This window comes from Erinaceus europaeus, chromosome 19, assembly GCF_950295315.1.
Source record: "Erinaceus europaeus chromosome 19, mEriEur2.1, whole genome shotgun sequence".
NCBI lineage: Eukaryota > Metazoa > Chordata > Mammalia > Eulipotyphla > Erinaceidae > Erinaceus > Erinaceus europaeus.
In genome coordinates this window covers 933,284-939,283 of record NC_080180.1, presented here as the reverse complement: position 1 = coordinate 939,283, position 6,000 = coordinate 933,284, and the positions used below count along the sequence as shown (strand labels likewise).

Sequence of the window (6,000 nt, the reverse complement as noted above, 5' to 3'; positions counted from 1 at the left end):
TTATTTATTTATTTATTTATTTTTTGATTTTAATTTAATTTTATTTCATCTTTTTTTTCTTTTTTATTTAAGAAAGGATTAATTAACAAAACCATAGGGTAGGAGGGGTACAATTCCACACAATTCCCACCACCCAATCTCCATATCCCATCCCACCCCCTCCCCAATAGCTTTCCCATTCTCTATCCCTCTGGGAGCATGGAACCAGGGTCATTGTGGGGTGCAGAAGGTGGAAGGTCTGGCTTCTGTAATTGCTTCCCCGCTGAACATGGGCGTTGACTGGTCGGTCCATACTCCCAGTCTGCCTCTCTCTTTCCCTAGTAGGGTGTGTCTCTGGGGAAGCAGAGCTCCAGGACACATTGGTGGGGTCTTCAGTCCAGGGAAGCCTGGCCGGCATCCTGATGGCATCTGGAACCTGGTGATTGAAAAGAGAGTTAACATACAAAGCCAAACAAATTGTTGAGCAATCATGGACCCAAAGCTTGGAAAAGTGGAGAGGAAATGTTAGGGGGGTACTCACTGCAAACTCTAGTGTACTTCTGCTTTCAGGTATATATTTTGCAGTAGTTTACGGATACGTGTGAACATATGCTCTCTCTCACAGAAACTGGTGTATATCTAGGTTATGGGACTTTGTTAGAAAGTGAACCACCCGAGATGGAATTAGAGAATACTATGAAAGGGAAGGTCTCACCCGAGTAATGAAGCTGAAGGGTTGTCATTCCACACGTGAAGTCTCTGGACACAGTCTGAGCTGAAGCATGCTGGGGTGTTTATTTTATTTTTAAAGGGGAGAGCGTGAATGCATTCCCCCACGACCACAGACTACGCAGTCGAGTTTCCCACGTTTGGGGGAAATCGCAGGGTCAGCACACCCAGAGAGCGATGGATAAACCTCGCCCTGGGAAAACCACCTTCGTGACCATGGTAACTCCCCTGATTCTTTATCCACTGTGCCTCCTCCCGGACCACCCCGGCTTTCTCTTTATATATATATATATATATTTATTTAATTTATTCCCTTTTGTTGCCCTTGTTGTTTTATTGTTGTAGTTATTATTGTTGTTGTCGTTGTTGGATAGGATAGAGAGAAATGGAGAGAGGAGGGGAAGACAGAGAGGAGGAGAGAAAGACAGACACCTGCAGACCTGCTTCACCGCCTGTGAAGCGACTCCCCTGCAGGTGGGGAGCCGGGGTTCGAACCGGGATCCTTCTGCCGGTCCTTGTGCTTTGTGCCACCTGCGCTTAGCCTGCTGCACTACAGCCCGACTCCCCCGGCTTTCTCTTTAACCTTATTCTGCGTGAGAACCGTTAACACCTGACACTTTGCACCCGCCGTCCGCACGCTCCCAGTCTCCCTAGCTTGATTCTGCAATCCGGAGTAGGAGGCTGCTTGATATGTTTCTCTCCTTGGCACTGTCGCCACGTATGGGTACCGGTCAGGTAAACTCACTGGATGGGTGGGGCCCAGGCGCCAGACCCAGGGCTCCCTTTGGGAGTGCATGTAATGGCAGGAAGCACCACTAGTCAGCGCTAGAGGCTCGGGAATGGGTCTCGGTGACTGAGGGCCGGTTCCCAGGGGCAGAGGCTTGCGGTTCAGTCTCTCACCCATGGGAGACAGGGTGCTGCTTGCAGTGACCCTGCTGACTCAGCCCCCCTGACGGTCCCAGGTCAGCGCCGGCTGCTTCAGAGCCACTCGGAGGAGTCGGGTGGGCAGAGGGCCGCACGGCGGGACCCGGACAGCGGCGGCCAGACAGCTCTGGGCTGCGGTCTGGGTCTGTGCTGAGTGTGGGCCCAGCTGGCAGTGAACCAGCAGCACCAGCAGGACCCGCTGTGGGCACGATGGGCCCTGGCCGTGTCCCCGGGGGCTGGAGTCAAAGCGCAGGCAGCCAAGGCACCCAGGCCGCAGGCCCCAAGGGAGAGAGCAGCCCGCGGCGAGTGTGACACCCGCCCGCCCCCCCCCCCCCCCCCGCAGCCCCACCTCTGTAGTGGGGGTCGGCTGCACCTGCTGGGTCACATGGAATATTCCGGAAGTTCCTCCCCGTGTGTCCTTGCAGAGACATGCTGGCTGTAGTGATGCTTGTTCAGTGCATGTCCACCCCGAGCCCCTTCCCTCCACGCTTTCTGATCAATTCAGACAGACCGACACAACGAGGTGCTCCACCCTCCACTTCTGTGGGTTGCCAGGGCTTGTGCACAGTGATGCAGGTGCCCCTGGGTGGCATTCTCCTGGGCCCCCTGGACCAGCTTCCTGGCATTACGCAGTGACTGGAGCAGTGGAAACTGTGTGTAGACAGGGCTTTCCCCTTCCCCTCCGGGGGCAGAGGCTCCTGGGAGCCAGCATGGTGCCGTGCGAACAGACAGTGTGGCGTTGTGTATAGGTGGCGTTGTGTATAGGTGGCGTTGTATATAGGTGGCATTGTGTAATGGTGGCGTTGTGTATAGGTGGCGTTGTATATACGTAGCATTGTGTAATGGTGGCGTTGTGTATAGGTGGCGTTGTGTATATGTGGCATTGTGTATATGGAAGGTCTCCGGCCAGAAAATAGCCTCCAAGCCGAGCTGGCAGCAGGGGTCTCCCCCCACCCACCACCCTCAGGCAGGCAGAGCTGTGAGGGTGCCCACCCACCGCAGGGAGGCAGGGGGCGCTGCCCACTGCACTGCCTCCCCATTTGGCCTGAGAATGCACATCTTAGGGCCTGGGGTTGGCACTGTGTCTGCAACCATCCAGCGCTGGTGGCGGGAGGAGCTTTTGAGAGTGGGGCCAACTCGCACCTTTTTGTAGCGGCTGTCAGTCTGTGCCCTGTGCAAGCTGTGGGTGTCCTGTGCTCTGAGACACTGAGCAGTGCAGCTCCTGGGACTCTAGGGGCTGATGGAGGCTGGAGCTGGGGGTGGGGGTGACGAATCGGGTCATTGGGGTGGAGGAGAGCCGCCGGGCCTCACTTGTGGTCAGTACCAAGCGGGTGGGACTCTGAGGACCTGCCCACCCCAAACTCTACAGCGGGGAGGGGAAGGGGCTGGAAGGGGGCAGGATGGGCGCCCTGCGGTGGAGGAAGGTGACAGGTGGGTGTCGGTGAGGTGCACTAGTGGGTCTCACGGGCAGACGGGAAACTAGGCTGTGACGGCAGCTGTCTGGTCAACTGTCGTACAAATGTCCTTCCCTCCTTCCTTCCTTCCCTCCTTCCCTCATCGGATGGAGAGAGAAACTGAGATGGCTTCAACACTCACGTAGTGTCCCTGCAGGTGGGGACGAGGGGCTTGACTGGGGCCTTGTGCCTGGTAACAGGTGTGCTCGGCCGGTGCATCACCCCAGCACCCCAAACTTTCATTTTCCTAATAAAGCCACGTGCCCACGGCGGGCAGTGGTGGGTGCAGGACTTGGGTGTCCCATGGCAGAGTGGCCTGGGGCTCTGCTGCAGCAATGGGGGCTCTTGGTGATTCTGAGGGTGGTGGTGGGGAGTCCTGGCTCTGGAGGCAGTGGCTCTGGAGGCAGTGGCCAGAGAGGAGGCTGGAGAGGAGGCCGGAGAGGAGGCTGGAGAGGAGGCCGGAGAGGAGGCTGGATAGGAGGCCGGAGAGGAGGCTGGATAGGAGGCCAGAGAGGAGGCTGGAGAGGAGGCCGGAGAGGAGGCTGGAGAGGAGGCCGGAGAGGAGGCTGTATAGGAGGCTGTATAGGAGGCTGGAGAGGAGGCCGGAGAGGAGGCTGGATAGGAGGCCAGAGAGGAGACTGGATAGGAGGCCGGAGAGGAGGCTGGAGAGGAGGCCGGAGAGGAGGCCGGAGAGGAGGCCGGAGAGGAGGCTGGAGAGGAGGCCGGAGAGGAGGCTGGATAGGAGGCTGGAGAGGAGGCTGGATAGGAGGCCAGAGAGGAGGCTGGATAGGAGGCCAGAGAGGAGGCTGGAGAGGAGGCCGGAGAGGAGGCTGGAGAGGAGGCTGGAGAGGAGGCTGTATAGAAGGCTGGAGAGGAGGCTGGAGAGGAGGCCGGAGAGGAGGCTGGAGAGGAGGCCGGAGAGGAGGCCGGATAGGTGGCCAGAGAGGAGGCCGGAGAGGAGGCTGGAGAGGAGGCCGGATAGGTGGCAGGAGAGGAGGCCGGAGAGGTGGCCGGAGAGGAGACTGGAGAGGTGGCCGGAGAGGAGGCCGGAGAGGTGGCCGGAGAGGTGGCCGGAGAGGTGGCCGGAGAGGAGGCTGGAGAGGAGGCTGGAGAGGTGGCCGGAGAGGAGGCCGGAGAGGTGGCCGGAGAGGAGACTGGAGAGGTGGCCGGAGAGGAGGCCGGAGAGGTGGCCGGAGAGGTGGCCGGAGAGGTGGCCGGAGAGGAGGCCGGAGAGGAGGCTGGAGAGGAGGCTGGAGAGGTGGCCGGAGAGGAGGCCGGAGAGGTGGCCGGAGAGGAGACTGGAGAGGTGGCCGGAGAGGAGGCCGGAGAGGTGGCCGGAGAGGTGGCCGGAGAGGAGGCTGGAGAGGAGGCCGGATAGGTGGCAGGAGAGGAGGCCGGAGAGGAGGCCGGAGAGGAGGCCGGAGAGGAGGCTGGAGAGGAGGCCGGATAGGTGGCAGGAGAGGAGGCCGGAGAGGAGACCGGAGAGGAGGCCGGAGAGGAGGCCGGAGAGGTGGCCGGAGAGGAGGCCGGAGAGGTGGCCGGAGAGGAGGCCGGAGAGGTGGCCGGAGAGGAGACTGGAGAGGTGGCCGGAGAGGAGGCCGGAGAGGTGGCCGGAGAGGTGGCCGGAGAGGAGGCCGGAGAGGAGGCTGGAGAGGAGGCCGGAGAGGTGGCCGGAGAGGAGGCCGGAGAGGTGGCCGGAGAGGAGACTGGAGAGGTGGCAGGAGAGGAGGCCGGAGAGGTGGCCGGAGAGGTGGCCGGAGAGGAGGCTGGAGAGGAGGCCGGATAGGTGGCAGGAGAGGAGGCCGGAGAGGAGGCCGGAGAGGAGGCTGGAGAGGAGGCCGGAGAGGAGGCCAGAGAGGAGGCCGGATAGGTGGCCAGAGAGGAGGCCGGAGAGGAGGCTGGAGAGGAGGCCGGAGAGGAGGCCGGATAGGTGGCCAGAGAGGAGGCCGGAGAGGAGGCTGGAGAGGAGGCCGGATAGGTGGCAGGAGAGGAGGCCGGAGAGGAGACCGGAGAGGAGGCCGGAGAGGAGGCCGGAGAGGTGGCCGGAGAGGAGGCCGGAGAGGTGGCCGGAGAGGTGGCTGGAGAGGAGGCCGGAGAGGAGGCCGGAGAGGAGGCTGGAGAGGTGGCCGGAGAGGAGGCCGGAGAGGAGGCCGGATAGGTGGCCGGAGAGGAGGCCGGAGAGGAGGCCGGATAGGTGGCAGGAGAGGAGGCCGGAGAGGAGGCCGGAGAGGAGGCCGGAGAGGAGGCCGGAGAGGTGGCCGGAGAGGTGGCCGGAGAGGAGGCCGGAGAGGAGGCCGGAGAGGTGGCCGGAGAGGAGGCTGGAGAGGAGGCCGGATAGGTGGCCGGAGAGGAGGCCGGAGAGGAGGCCGGAGAGGAGGCTGGAGAGGAGGCCGGATAGGTGGCCGGAGAGGAGGCCGGAGAGGAGGCTGGAGAGGTGGCCGGAGAGGAGGCCGGATAGGTGGCCGGAGAGGAGGCCGGAGAGGTGGCCGGAGAGGAGGCCGGATAGGTGGCCGGAGAGGAGGCCGGAGAGGAGGCCGGAGAGGAGGCCGGAGAGGTGGCCGGAGAGGTGGCCGGAGAGGAGGCCGGAGAGGAGGCCGGAGAGGAGGCCGGAGAGGAGACTGGAGAGGTGGCCGGAGAGGTGGCCGGAGAGGAGGCCGGAGAGGAGGCCGGATAGGTGGCAGGAGAGGAGGCCGGAGAGGAGGCCGGAGAGGAGGCTGGAGAGGAGGCTGGAGAGGAGGCCGGAGAGGAGACCGGAGAGGAGGCCGGAGAGGAGGCTGGAGAGGTGGCCGGAGAGGAGGCCGGAGAGGAGGCCGGATAGGTGGCAGGAGAGGAGGCCGGAGAGGAGGCCGGAGAGGAGGCTGGAGAGGAGGCCGGAGAGGAGGCAGCTGGGCTGTGAGCGGGATCCCGAGGGCCT

General features: G+C 62.4%; 1 non-coding gene across 1 annotated transcript; it reads right to left on the bottom strand.

The window, feature by feature from the left end:
• Positions 1-787: 787 nt before the first annotated feature.
• Positions 788-948, bottom strand: LOC132534816 (U1 spliceosomal RNA). Its single transcript, XR_009546513.1, has one exon. It is a non-coding gene; the product is annotated as a U1 spliceosomal RNA (small nuclear RNA).
• Between the last annotated feature and the right edge of the window lie 5,052 nt (positions 949-6,000).